Below are 15,733 nucleotides of genomic sequence, written 5' to 3'. Positions count from 1 at the left end.
GTGGTCGAGCTCTGAGTAAAGCTTCACAAATATTATGGAGAATATAGCATGCGGCTATAAAAATAGGAATTTTGTCAGTAGCCAGGTCCAGCTTCCATACAGACATCAGCAGCGGGCTTTTAAATGGCCAAAAGCATACTCAACACTCATTCTGCACCTGCTCAGCCTGTTGTTGAATCACTTCTTTCTGCTGTCAAAGGTCCTATTGTGTGGCTTAAGAAGCCATGGCATTAAAGGGTAGGCAAGGTTTCCCAGGACCACAATGGACATTTTGACTTCCCCTACAGTGACCTTATGGAAGAATGTTACAGCTTGCAGTTTCCTGAATAGATCTGTGTTCTGAAACACATGTCTGACATGCACCTTTCTGGACCAACCTATATTAATGTCCATGAAATTCCCACAATGGTCCACAAGCACCTGGAGGAATACCATCTCCAATTAATGTACTCGGAGGATAGGTGGTCTGGTGACAGATTTGGAGTATGCATGCAATCTATCCTCCCTCCACAGTTAGGGAAGTTTGCTTGGCATCTATTGCCCTTGCAGTTAGGGAAGCCCTTCTGTGCAACACTCACAATTTCGCACAGATTGCTCAGAGTCACAGTCTTTCAGAACAGGATGCAATTGATGGCCCTGCATACTTCCGACAGCACAAGTCCAACTGTTGATTTTCCCACTCCAAACTGATTGGTGACAGAGCAAAAGCTGTCTGGAGTAGCTAGTTTCCACAGTGCTACTCCTCAAGTAGGGCAGCTCTCATTCTCATGTTCTTGCTGTTCAGGGTGAGGGTGAGCACAGTACACAGTCTCATGAAAGTGGCTTTCCTCATTCAAAAGTTCTGCAGCCACTGCTCGTCATCCCATACTCCCATGAAAATGTGATCCCACCACTCAGAGCCTGTTTCACAAGCCCCAGAGCAGCATTCCACTGTGGCCAGCACCTCCATGAATGCCACAAGACATCTCGTGTCATAGCTACCATGCATGGCAAGATCAGTGTGTGACTCCTCATTGTATGTAACTTAAGGAATAATTTGACTACCATTCATGATACATTAATGAGATCTATCACCATTTTCTCATTCCTGTAGTAGACCGAGGAGACAGAACATGCAGGACAAAAGCCATTGAATGATTATGCCAAATATAGACGGAAGCACAGGGACTGCTGGGATGCAAAGCAATGCACTACAGAGCACAGGAACAGGACCCAGGATGTCCCATGTCCTCCACTCCACCTTCCCACAATTGTCAGTGGCAGAAGAGGAAGAGCTGATGGGAGTGCAGTGCTCCAAATGCCACTTCAAATGTTGCAAGTGTGGTTATGCTACTGCATAAAAATGTATGTATCAGAGCTCTACTGCATAACCACAGTTGACAATGAGGACACACGAGAGTGGTTTTCCTGCAGTTCCCTGTGAGCAACACTGTAACTGACATCACTTTCCATCTGCCAGTATAGACAAAGCCTAAACAATATTTGTGAATCAAATAAAATGCAACGATTAACAACTCTGCATCTATTAAACAGTTCATAAAAGCAAACAAGGAGGGTTGGAACGATATCAGATCACTTGATCAACTGAGAAGATTGCAGTGATCTCTGATGACAGAATTTTTTCAGTTGTTTAATTGTGTCACTTGGTTCATACAAGAACAACCAAACTATCAATAATCACTGTAAGAGAGACAAAGTCAGTGGAAAAATTTATTTTATTTGACTGACTTCTGTTTGTGAAAGACAAGCTTTCAGTCTCCACAGAACTCCTCTTCAGACTTATGGAGCTCTCTCTCCAACAAAGTATCCAATAAAAGATACTGTGCCCCTCTTGTCTCTACAACTACAATAACACATCACACAGAATTTCTAGGAAAGAAGAAATTGAGCAGAGATTGAATCTGAGGAAGATTCATGTGCAGTAGTGGAAATGATGGACCCACAGCAAAAAGCAGCAGCATCTGCAGTGAATATGAGCAGTGAAGATGTCATGTAAGTCATTTCCATTTTCAGTCCAGGGCAGTGCAAGGCATGGGTGTGCCATAAGTGCACTGTGGGTAAATGTTCGCTTATTGATAATTACTGTAAATCTATACATTGAGATCCAGATTTTCAAACCCAGACTTACAAAAGGACACGTGCAATTTTGTCTCTTTTGTGCAATGCTTAATAGGAGTGATCAAGTCAAGATTTATATGAATATACTAGCTTGTGAGATCACAGCATTATTTTAGAGGCTAAGCATGGCAGTTCAATACTTCTGATCTTCACAAAGGATGCATCTACACAGAAGGGCTTAACTCAAAATAAGCTTATTTTGAAATTGGGAATGTCTACACAACACTTATTTCAAAATCCTCCAGCTTGACAGTATTTTGACATTATTTCAAAATAGCTGCCTGTTTTGTAGATACGGACTATGTTATTTCAAAATAATGCTAGTTATTTTGAAATAATATTGTTGTGTAGACATTCCTTAAGTGGCATAGCCAAAGCGATGAGCTAACTCTAAATCCTGTTCTCTCAAGTACAAAAGTGAAGCATTTTCTTTGTATTACCTTTGGCCGAAGCATTTTCTTAGTCTTCACGGTCTCAAGCAGGGTGCTCAAATATATTCAGGAAATCAGTGACTCACTTCCTCATTGGAAATCATACTCAATATATCTATCTAAAGTTTGCTGAAGTGATTTCAAACTACAGCCATTAGACTACAGAGTACTTCTTAGGGATTAATAAATAATATGTATAATAATATGATTAACAGTAGCTTAGCAATCAAAGCCTACAAAAACATTAATTTGAATATGAAATGTTGAAAGCAATAACTGTCTTTCTGCCTCAGGGAACGTCTTCTTTGAACAGACAGCTTAGTTTACTCACAGGGTCCCTAACACCTAAATTATTTCCCTTTCTGTGAGAAAAATCAGAGATGCTATATATCCTTTCCTCAAAGCTTTGAAGACAACATCAGATGCTAGATTTTATTTTCACAAATATAGAATTTGCATAATCAATGTCATTCTTTCCATTAGTTGGGAAACACGGAGCTTTTACTTTTCTATCACTCTATGGCTCTCAACAAATATGTTACAGTGATATATGGCTTGTGAAAGCCTGCAGAATGTTTCACTGTGGACAATGGCATTGAAAAATGTTTTCTCCCTTCTGCATAATATGTTCCACCCCCTGGAGCTCAGAGTGACATTTCATTTTCCACACCCATAACATTATTGGCGAAAGTGAGACTGATACGCAAATTAGTGTCAATCACAATGATGATGTCATGGACTAGAAACTAGACTAAAACTAGAAAAAAGATGAAGACCACTCATTCATTCCATGTGTGACCCAGAACAAATGCTGCATCATAACAAGCTGATCAGGAATTAGATTTGCATAATTAGAACTTGTCAGGAATTTTCTGATGAAAAGCTAAGTCATTGGAACTGTAAAGGTTTGCAATAAAGTGTCAGTTAAGAAGAATTTGAACTCAAAAGCATTTTGGAAAAAAAGATTGAAAATTGTCAAAACACTTCATTTTGTCAATTTTGAAAGGAAAAAATCCTGTTTTCTATTTTGAAATGACTTTTCAATTAAAAACAGAGGTGAAAGTAAGCAGATACACTCTGATGCCCAGCTCCAGCAAGAACTAGCTGAGCTGTGGCAAAAGCCAGCAGGGAGCTATTTAGAGAGTTGGCAGGGACATAGAGAGCAATAGGATAGTACCTGTAAGAAATTTTAAGTTACTTTCGTTCCTGATTATAAATGTAAGCGGACAATAAATAATTAAATAGTTAAAATAATTTGAAATCAAATCAAAATGTTCAAAAATACCTAATTGAAGGGATTAAATGGATCTATTTTATTTTTTTCAGGTTTTTAGTTCATGACAGTTTTTGAGATTTTTTTCATCCTGATTTAAAATTGGGAAATTTGTCAACATCTCAACAATTTTCACAAGATGGGAAAACTGTTTCCAGCCCAATTATAATGACCATGAGTAACTTCTAACAGGTCCATTTTGTCCCAGTAATATGCTTATGTAAAGCTGCATAGCCCATTGCCATTCCCCTGATCCTTCCAGCCTCTCTTCATCTGCCTTTGAAAAAAGTCTTTCTCTATTCAAAATGAATGAATGTTAACTCGCTGAAATAATTTTGCCTTAGCAGCATATATTGCCATGCCAGTTGACTGGTTGCCAACACCAGCATGTACTGCAGCACTTTTTTTATCTGTAATAAACCTCATTGTAGACCAGCCTTCTTGCTCCTAAATTGCATTAAATCATTACAGCTTCTCACATAGCTGTGTCATATGCGTGGAGCAACAGGCCTCTGCACTATACATTGTACACGAAGGTTCCATACTGCTATTGGCATATGCCTGGATTTCTGGCTAGCTCCTGCTACCAACTCCTGAAATCTGTGGTCCTGAAAATGAGACAAGCCACTGTCAACCCTAGAGGTTATGAAGCAAAGTAATTCTCTGGAACCTTTCAGGGGCTAAGCATGGGGGCAAGACCCAGCAGAATTCATTCTTGTGTAATTATTATTTTAAACAGCTGACCAAACTGAAAATAATAATGATTATATTACATAAAGGGGATAAGAATCCCCAGTAAACTCAGGCCACAGGTTTGACCCACTGCAGTGGTTCCACAGAAGGTGTTAGTCCTATTCCATTGCAGCTTGATCCAATGGGGAAAAAATCCATGTGCCTTTGTCTGAATTGCCCAAAATCATTTTTGTGGAATTATTGTGTCAAAAACAGGCCGAACACCACACCTAACTTAATAATTAATAATATTTCACATAAAAGAGGGTGCAAACTGCCATTAAAACCCAGCCCACAAATTGGATCAATTGGCTTTGCTGGAATAGTCCCCAAGGAAGTCTTAGCCCATTCTAGCACCTGATGTACATTCTACAGCCCACTCCCTGTTCATGTGTGCCTACCTGCAGGTAGCACTTGTCCTACCTTGTGTCCTGTACCTCCTCTCGCCATCATGGCAGGAATATACTGTCTGAGACCCATGTTTTGCATGAATGCATGAAGGTACAGATGCCTCAAAAGCAACTGCTGAGATTAGATGTATGCCCTAGAATGTATTGCATGCTTACCAGATTATATTAATATATCTAACAAGTCTGAACTTCTGTCCGGGTCCCCATCCATTGGAAGTTATCTTGGAGGCTCCCAGCTGGTATGCTGCTCATTTTCAAGCCCTGCGTTTCCAGGTAATGAGTCAGCAACATTCTTCCCCTTTTGCAGCAGTTTTTCCTCCCCCATTCCCCCCCCCCCCCCCCCCCCCCGCCATAAAGCACTGTTTCCTTCATTGGGACAGACCAGCCAATTCCCACCGCGCCCCCACCCCCCTTGCCCTGCTCCCGGCCAGTGGAAAAGAATCCACCTTGCAGAAACCACATATGCAATTGACTTAAATCACTACTCTTGCTGTCTGTCTCAGCAAAGAGGGCAAGGATTGAATGGAAATGAAGTTTCAGCTTCCCTCTTACTCTTAGAGGTGGTTATTCCTGGTCAGATTTGAGGTATATTGAAAGATTATCGTCTGTACTGTTCTGTACCTTTTCTGTAGATAAACTGAGAATTTCAATCTTCAAACCCATCAGTCCAGAAACATTTAAGTTAAGAAAGAAAGAAAGAAAGAAAGAAAGAAAGAAAGAAAGAAAGAAAGAAAGAAAGAAAGAAAGAAAGAAAGAAAGAAAGAAAGAAAGAAAGAAAGAAAGAAAGATGAATTTATAGAAGCAGTAACACAATTGTATAGACAAAAGTATAGTAACAGAAAAAGTAGTAAAAGTATAGTCTAACAATTGTATAGACAAAAGCAATAACACAAAAGTATAGACAATTGTGTAGCCGCAGGCAGGTAGTTCGAACAACCGGGCATTTAAAAATGGCGGCGCCCGGGAACATGCAACTGAAGCCCGGGATATTTAAATCCCGGGCTTCATTTGCAAGTTCGAATGACTACATTAGCCACCCTCATTCGAACTATAGTGGCTAGTGTAGACATACCTTAGTTTGATATTTTGATATACAGTATTAGTGTTATCAGGAGCGGCCCTAAACTAGCTGCCAGCAACTGGCGCCCTAGGTGAACCATGCAATCAGCACCCGCACCTCCAATCCCCTCAATGATATTGCACCACCATTTGGCGCCCCATTGCACCAAATTTAACTTGGCACCGTAGGCAACCACCTAATTCACCTATATGGACGGGCTGCCCCTGAGTGCTATTGGTATATACACATTTACCAAAATACAGAAGACAGATACTTGTAGAAAATCCTTGTTACTAGCACCAATAACATAATCATATTTAATTATGATTACCCAATTCCAACAAAACACTCATACATGTGCTTAACTTAAAGCATAAGAGAAGTCCCACTGATATCTATGAAGCTACTCATGCTTGATTGTGTAATGGAATTGACAAGAATATATTCACTAAGGGCTTGTCTATACTACAGAGAAGATCTATGCTGCCTCAGTCAATCTTTGGAGGTTCGAATTACTGGGTTTAGTAAAGACCCACTAATTCAAACTGAGAGGGTACTCCTGTTGATACTGGTAATCCTGCTCCTCATGAGGAGTAAGGAAATCCAACAGGAGTATGTGCCTCCGTCAACCTCCCACTGTATCGATGCTGCCAAAACGTGATTTAAGATACTTGGACGCCACCTATGCTAATTACTGAATTAAATTCCTGAGAGCTGGAGCAGGCAAAATTCCTACTTAATTCAATAGACCTTTTGCCTGAATAAAGAGTTCAGGACTGGACCCATGTTCTGCTTCTTCATATTAAAATGATTATGTTAATAAAATAACAAGAATATTCATTCTTTAACCATAAAGAGTTAACACTCTTTAAGCATAATATTAAGGAATCAATCTCTGCAAGATTACAAAGTCTTCTAGGAAGGATCAAGCAGATGCAATTCCAGTCAAAGGTTGTTTGTCTATTTTCAGCAATTCTTTTTATACACTATTTTAATAATAGTGTATAGAAAGTCCATCAGTATTTTATTCTTCAGTATTTTGCTGTTCAGCTTGAGACACCTATTTGATTTGATTCCCTCATCCTCCTACTCTTTTTTAAGCAGATGATATGTTTTAAAGCAGTAAATACTGTTTCTGTATTAAACAGATTTCAATTGTCATAGTGTAAGAATACTTTACATTATGATATAGTTCAATTTTTCCACTATGAAAATCACAAATCTTTTGTCTCTTTAAATATCTGTTTCCCTCTTTCTGTTCTTTTTGTTTTATAATAAACTGATCAGACAGTCTATGAAATTAAAAAGTGGCAAATTCATTGATAAAAATACCTGTAGAATAATTAGAATGTGGAACTCATCGCCACACATTGTTGCTGAGGTCAAGAGCTTTGAAAAATTCAAAGAGGGATTGGCTGTATCATGTGACAGTTTGTGGCTTGGGTTCCCATTGCTTTTGGATACTTATCCAAACTTTTATGGAAATGAATAGTGAGGAAAAGGTGTTTTCCTCTTCATTGTAGTTTGTTTTTTAATTATTATTACCAATCTGCAAGTGGGTATGAATTACTTCAGGATAGGGAGTTCTGTTTCAGTTTAGGAATTATTCGATTATTCACAAAAGAGTTGAACCACTTTTTTTTTTTTTATTACTAAAATCTGACCATGAGTTCTTTGTTTCTGAAGGCAGGTTTATGGGACATTTTGTCTAGAGGTCTGATTCGTTTGGTTTTCTGCATGTCGTGTCATTTTTAGCATGCCACAGATACTTGTTTGTGAATCGGCCACTTGGACAGTGACACTTTAAAAGGATTGGCTCTAAAATATATAACAGGGTTTGCTTTATTTTTTGCAGGGGTTGGACTCTTTAATACACAGGCCTCATTTCTAACTTTTAGAACTGCTGCTGACCATGCAAAATGTCTACAGTTGAAATAAAGTTGCACCAAGTTGAAAACTAAAATGACTATTAGCATAAGAGTTTCAGAACTAAGGATATGTCTACACTACAAAGTTAATTTGAACTAACAGCCGTTAGTTCGAATTAACTTTAATAGGCGCTACACATACAAACCGCTAGTTCGAACTTAATTCGAACTAGCGGAGCGCTTAATTCAAACTAGGTAAACCTCATTCTACGAGGACTAACGCCTAGTTAGAATTAAGTAGTTCGAATTAAGGGCTGTGTAGCCACTTAATTCGAACTAGTGGGAGGCTAGCCCTCCCCAGCTTTCCCTGGTGGCCACTCTGGGCACCACCAGGGAAACTTGTCTGCCCCCCTCCCAGCCCCAGAGCCCTTAAAGGGGCACGGTCTGACTACGGTGCCCGTGCCAGGTGCAAGCCTGCCAGCACCCAGCCAGCAGACCAGGCACCTGGCACAGCACAAACCAGCTACCCACTGCCACCCAGCCCTCCGCCTCTTCCCAGGACCAGGCTGGCGGCTCGCAGGAGCCTGCCCAGGGCTGGAACAGGTGGGCGCCCACTTGGTCTAGTGCAGAGATCGTGGACCTCATCCAGGTTTGGGGGGAAGCCTCCAACGTCCACGACCTCCGCACTAGGCACAGGAAAGTGGCCGTATAGGGCAGGATAGCTGCCAGCCTGGCCACCCAGGAGCAGGTTTGCATGAAAATCAAGGTGGTCCAGTGAGACCCCCCAACCCTGAACCCTGAGCTTAGAACATAAAAACATAAGAACGGCCATACTGGGTCAGACCAAAGGTCCATCTAGCCCAGTAGCGTGTCTGCTGACAGCGGCCAACACTAGATACCCAGGAGGGGATGGACCGAAGACAATGACCAAGCCATTTGTGTCGTGCCATCCATCTCCAGCCTTCCACAAACAGAGGCCAGGGACACTATTTCTACCCCCTGGCTAATAGCACTCCATGGACCCAACCTCTATGACTTTATCTAACTTCTCTTTAAACTCTGTTAGGGTATGTCTATACTACCACCCTAGTTCGAACTAGGGTGGTTAATGTAGGCAACCGAAGTTGCAAATGAAGCCCGGGATTTGAATTTCCCGGGCTTCATTTGCATCTTGCCAGGTGCTGCCATTTTTAAAGCCACGCTAGTTCGGACCCCGTGCCCGCGGCTACACGCGGCACGGAGTAGGTAGTTCAGATTAGGCTTCCTATTCCGAACTACTGGTACACCTCGTTCCACGAGGAGTAATGGTAGTTCGCAATAGGAAGCCTAATCTGTACTACCTACTCCATGCTGCGTGTAGCCGTGGTCATGGAGTCCAAACTAGCGGGGCTTTAAAAATGGCGGCGCCCGGCAAGATGCAAATGAAGCCCGGGAAATTCAAATCCCGGGCTTCATTTGCAACTTCGGTTGTCTACATTAACCACCCTAGTTCGAACTAGGGTGGTAGTGTAGACATACCCTCATAGTTCTAGCCTTCACAGCCTCCTGCAGCAAGGAGTTCCACAGGTTGACTATTTGCTTTGTGAAGAAGAACTTTCTGTTATTAGTTTGAAGCCTGCTATCCATTCATTTCATTTGATGTCGTCTAGTCCTTCTATTATGGGAACTAATGAAGAACTTTTCTTTATGCACCCTCTCCACACCACTCATGCTTTTATAGACGTCTATCATATCCCCCCTCAGTCTCCTCTTTTCTAAGCTGAAAAGTGCCAGTCTCTTTAGCCTCCCTTCATATGGGACCTGTTCCAAACCCCTGATCATTTTAGTTGCCCTCCCCTCTCCCACCCTCTCTTTTCCCCTCTCCCACCTCCTTTTCCCAGTCTCCCCGAGTTTTGTTCAATAAAGAGAGTTTCTATTTTTGACCATACGTGTCCTTTATTTTGTACATCAGTAAGGGGAGCTAGGGATGGGTAAGTGGAAGGATGTGAGGGAGGAATGGGGTACGAGCCCCCGATGAGGAGGACTGGGGTGGCTCTGCAGGCTCCTCAGGGTGGTAACTCTCCTGCAGCCCCCCAATTAACCTCCCCCCCCCCCCGGATGGCAGCCTGCGGCAAGTGCAGCCAGGCTGATGTCCAAGTGCTGTGATGTGCCCAGTGTGGGCACTCAGGGCACTCCAAGCCAGGACTGTTTGTAAGCGGGGAACCCCTGAGAACTGTCTGTCCGGGGTGGGGGTCGGGTCCCTTTAAGCACAGCCCTGGGCTAGCCTGAGACAGCATCTCCACGCTCTAAGTCCTAATCTGATGCCCTGCCGGCACTGCTTCCGGCCATCCTTAACCTCGGTTCAGGGTCCACTCAAAGTGGACATGCTAGTTTGAATTAGCAAAATGCTAATTCGAACTAGTTTTAAGTCTAGATGCACTAGTTTGAATTAGCTTAGTTCGAATTAACTCATTCAAATTAAGTTAGTTTGAATTAGTGCTGTGGTGTAGACATACCCTAAGAGATCATTATGTAGTTATTAACTACACAAGCAGGTTTGTTTCCTCTCTATGTTTCCCCTTACTCATCCGCTTTTTTATGTAGCAGGGCTCATGACATGAAAAAGAAACAGCAGGATAATTTAAACTAAAGGATGGTGCAATACTCTGAGCAATTTGTACGTTCACTGAGAGACAGCAGATGCACTAAGAGTGATTAGAGGTACAATGAAATAGCACTGAGAAAATACATATATGTAACTTTGTCTACTTGCAGGTATCATTTATTAACATCATAGACTGCAGGCAAGTTGATTGAAACACTTTTATTAGCTCTCCAGGGAAAAGGTGGGAAAAAATGGTATGATATGACAAGAATACCACAATCCATAAAGCCCCAGAGTCAATATTTAAGGGAACCTGAAAAAGAACTCAGGAAAAAATAGAAAACTGAAAAATGCTCTCTCTCTACTCTTTCTGTCTCAGTAGAATTTAGCTTTTTTACTTGCTTCTGGGCCAAGTTCTCCGCAAATGTAAATGTCAGATATGCCACTGAAGTCAATTCAGCTTCCCAAGTTTCCATAAGCAGAAAGGTTAGCCTTTGGTTTTCAGACTCCCACCACTGCTGAGCTCTTGAAAAGAGCTTATCACCAGAGAGATTAGAGAGCCACAGGTTCCCTGCCATCTCCTCAACAGCGGAAGGAAAGGAAGCCCCTCATCTCTCTGGAGCTCCACTAGAAGAAGAATAGCTCTTCTTTGCATTTTCCTTTACAGTGAGGTAAATGGTTTGGATTGAGCTAGCAGTAACAGCCCCTTTCTTTTCTCAAAATGTGGTTTAAGTTCACTTAGTTTAATTGTGGGCTATACAGCAAACACTTGTTTTCAAGACAAACTCACATGCATAAAAGATAACAGGCCTTGTCAACAAACTGAGGATCATCATGCTAAGCACTTAGGCAACATGGAAAAAGGTACAGGAACGATCACCGAAGAAGCTGATAAAGAGGTGGATGAATCTGGGAAGTGTGGTGAACCAGAAAGACAATAGAGTGTAGGGATGGGCACTACTTGACACAACATTCCCAAATGCTTAGCCAGGCCCTTGGCACAGTGGCAATGAATCATGTAAACAAGGCTATGGCTGAACTCTTTGGTCCATACTCTCTCCAAAAGAGACTATAAAGATACCTTAGATGTCTCATTTCCAGCCCCGAAATATAATCCAAATTTAGTAAAAGATTTAAGAATTGCCATTTATGACAAATGATAAAGTGGGTTTTGCCCACGAAACTTCATGATACGATATATTTTTGTTAGTCCCTAAGGTGCCACAGGATTACTCATTTTTATCAGATATTGTGTTTATAATTTTTCTAAGGTTTCCATTTTCTTTTACCTTAACATGGTGAGTGGCTAAATGAGATATATAAATAACTGTAAATATTTTATAAAGATTGTGATAAATGTGCAGTAACTTTTGCCTTCAGAGTAATCGTCAGTCTACAATTCAATTAAAAGCTGGGCAGTTGTTGGCATTGATTCTGTACCTGCTGAAAACTTCAAGGACTTTATCTCTTGAGACATTCTGTCTAAATGATTAAAAAATGGCATTTAAAACTGCTGGTTGGCCTTTGATATTTCTTTTCATTCTTTATATTATTGGAGAGGTTCCCCTCTCCCTATTTTCTTTCTGTAAAATCATAAGATGCTCTTTACTCTCCAATAACTCAGACTATAAAACTTGAACAAGAGAGTCAACCTTAAGAGCATATGTTTTCCCTGCTTTTCATCAAATATAAACAGCCTCTAAAAGGTATTTTAAATTTATTTTTGTAAATAGACTAGAGTCTTTTGCTTATGCCTATTTGGATCTCTTAGGCTACGTCTAGACTACAGGCTTTTGTCGACAGAATCTGTCGGCAAAACTTCTGTTGACAAAGAGCGTCTACATCAAGCAGATAGACAAAGCTATTCGCTTTGTCGACAGAGCATCCAGACTGCTGGATGCTCTGTCGACAGAAGAAAGTACTTGAATTGCTTCTGCCAGGTCACAGGGGCAGCATGTGCAGGTTTTTCCTGAAGAAGGACTGTTCTGCTGGAGTTTCCTTGGAGGTCTTTTTCTGTTGACAAAAGAAACCCCCACGTCCACACTGCCCTTTTTGTCGACAGAACTCTGTTGACAAAGGCGTTATGCCTTGTAAAATGAGGTTTATCCGCGTCGACAAAACTGCTGAGTTCTGTCGACATTATGTCGACAGAACTCAGCGGCAGTGTAGACGCAGGTATACTTTTGTTGACAAAAGTCCACTTTTGTCGACAAAATCCCATAGTCTAGACACACCCTTAAGGGTTTGTCGACAAAAGTCCACTTTTGTCAACAAAACTATACCTGCGTCTACACTCGTGCTGAGTTCTGTTGACATAATGTCGACAGAACTCCGCAGTTTCGTCGACGCAGGTAAACCTCATTCTACGAGGAATAATGCCTTTTGTGGACAGAGTTCTGTCGATGGAAGGTGTTATTGCATCTACACTGTCCTTTGCGTTTACACTGACATGTTGACAAAGTGGCTTGCTTTGTCGACAGAACTGGCTGTAGTCTAGATGCTCTTTGTTGACAGAAGCTTTGTCGACAGTATGGGTACGTCTAGACTACCGCATTTTGTCGACGGAAGTTTTGTCGACAGATACTGTCGACAAAACTTCCGTCGACAAAGAGCGTTCAGACACATTGAGTTCTGTCGACAAAGCAAGCTGCTTTGTCGACAGAACTCCGTAGTCTGGACGCAACGTTACAGGCAATAACACCTTCTGTCGACAGAGTTCTGTCGACAGAAGGTGTTATGCCTCGTAAAATGAGGTATACCAGCGACGACAAAACTGCTGAGTTCTTTCGACGTTATGTCAACAGAACTCAGCGGTAGTGTAGAGCTGGTATAGTTTTGTCGACAAAAGTCCACTTTTGTCGACAAAACTATGTAGTCTAGACACACCCTATCTGTTGACAAAACTTCTGTTGACAAAGCCTGTAGTATAGACATACCCTTATAGTACAAACTTTTCCTTGATTCTGTTTTGTCAATATTGTTAACAAGTTTCCTTACCTGTCTGGAATATTAATTATTAATATATTTCTAAAAGCCTTTAAAATGAATGTGATGAAACATGACAGACACCTTGATCCTGAAAATACCTTGATTCTGAAAACATCTAAGTATTTGTTTAATTTTATGCATGTGAGTAATCCCACTTAAGTCAAGAAAACTACTCATGATCAAAGGTAAACATGTGCATAAGTGTTTCAGCCAAAAATAATGTGATGTCAGGGTGGGGTGTGCCCTGAGATTAACATTAAATTTGGTTTATTTCAGAGACTTAGACTAGTCATGCTACATTCACAAAATTGCCTCCACATATAGATTTGGATTTCACTGAAATCTGGAGTTGCTCAGATAGGCTTCTATTGGAGGTTTATTCAAAATGTAAATAAAAACAATACAGTGCATTCAGATTATTATGTTTCTGTCTTTAAACTAACAAAGATAACAAATTTCAAATTTAAGAATGATCATTTATTTTTTTCTGCAAGTGTTGCTTTTATCTCTCAGCAATCTACAGAACAGAATGAGCTGCCATCCTGAACCACAAATGAGATGGAATTTTGACTATCTTGACTTAATTTGCATTTGTGAATTTAGATCTAACTTTTAATCTTTGCAAAATGTTTTGAAAATATTTTGAATGTGCCTGATTCAGATTTTACTTACATAGGCTTCCTACTAATGTGGCTTCATAGTGTAGTTTGGAGTTAATCCTTATTTACACGATAATGATGCCAAAACTATTCCTTGGAAGTCTCAGTGCTCCAAAATGGCTCCTGAATGCCATATAAGGATATTTTTAAAGACTTCTATTATTGATCTAATAGGCTGAAATAATTGTTAATGTAAATCCATATTTAATGTTATTTAACTCAAAAGAGTTACTCTAGTACTTATAATTGATCAGCTGGGCTACTTTGCTTTGTTCCTGACTGTGGCATATTCATATAAAGAATTTGACCTCTCAGAAGGAGCCCACTTTGCTTATTAAATTAAACATTATTTATCAGCTCTACACACAAATTTTAGTCTAAATTTAAGTTCTATCTTTTTAACATTTAAAACAGCATAGAGGAGTTGGAATTATTTTTCTCCTATCATCATCCAAAGGAAGCAACACAAATAGCTAAACTAAAAAAATGGAACACAGAGAAGTTTATTTTTTTCTCTAATTTCTGTCTCATAAATGATGTTTAAAAATGTTAGTTTTCTGGAGCAAAAGGCATAAGGCAAACAATTGGTTCGTTATTAAAGATTTTATAAAAGTTCACAAACACTCTTCTTTTCCTCAGTGATTCGAGCTACAAACAGCAGAAAATAGTGCTTGTGACTAACCTCATAAGACCACTCACTGACTTATCATATTTGTTCTCCAGGCAAAAAAGTAAAGCAGCTTGCATCATCAAAAAGAGGCTGCAAAATTGAAAAAAAAATAAACAAAGGATTAAATAAAGACACTTTAGGAAAATATTTCTCATCTCGTTGAATTTTTTAATCGGTTTCTGAAAATAATATATTTCAAAGGCCCCAATTCTCACAATATCTATTGTTTCATGCTTCAGATAATTAAAATAGTTCAATTTTCAACAAATATTAGACAAGCTAGAATGTTCTGTTCTTTCAGCTCTCACTTCAACCCTTCAACCTTTTCATTAGAAATGCCTGCCACATAATCATTTTTAATGTGATCATGTAGAGCATATAAGCATGGATATACAACATTAAAGATGCACAAAGAAATACCATAAGAGACTTCATATAAATCCATTTAACATTTTGTCAATTTTTAAAGGCATGATTCTGTTCCTATTAAACTCAGTGAAATCTTTCCATCAGACTTCAGTGAGAGCTAGAATCAGGTCTTATAGCCTGATTTTCTTTATTGACAAATCATGTTATAAAATACAATACAGCAATGAAATAGTACCTGCTGCTCACAAACTGCGGAGAACTGGTAGGGAAAGAGGAAGTATGTGTCAACCTGGGCAGCAGTGACCATGAGAATGTTGAGTTCAAGATCGTGACAAAAGGAAGAAAGGTGAGCTACAGAAAAAGACCCTGGACTTCAGAAAAGTAGATTTTGACTCTCTCAGGGAACTGAGGGGCAGGCCCCCTCTGAGACTGATATGAGAGGGAAAGAAGTTCAAGAGAGCTGGTTGTATTTTAAAATACCCTTATTGATGGCACAGAAATGAATCATCACAATGTGCAGAAAAAATAGCAAATATGGCAGGTGACCAGATTGGCTTAACAGATAAATCTT

The sequence above is a fragment of the Pelodiscus sinensis genome, chromosome 2 (genome assembly GCF_052426305.1).
Source record: "Pelodiscus sinensis isolate ZL-2025 chromosome 2, ASM5242630v1, whole genome shotgun sequence".
NCBI lineage: Eukaryota > Metazoa > Chordata > Testudines > Trionychidae > Pelodiscus > Pelodiscus sinensis.
The sequence above is the reverse complement of the archived record's forward strand: the minus strand, read 5'-3'. Positions refer to the sequence as shown.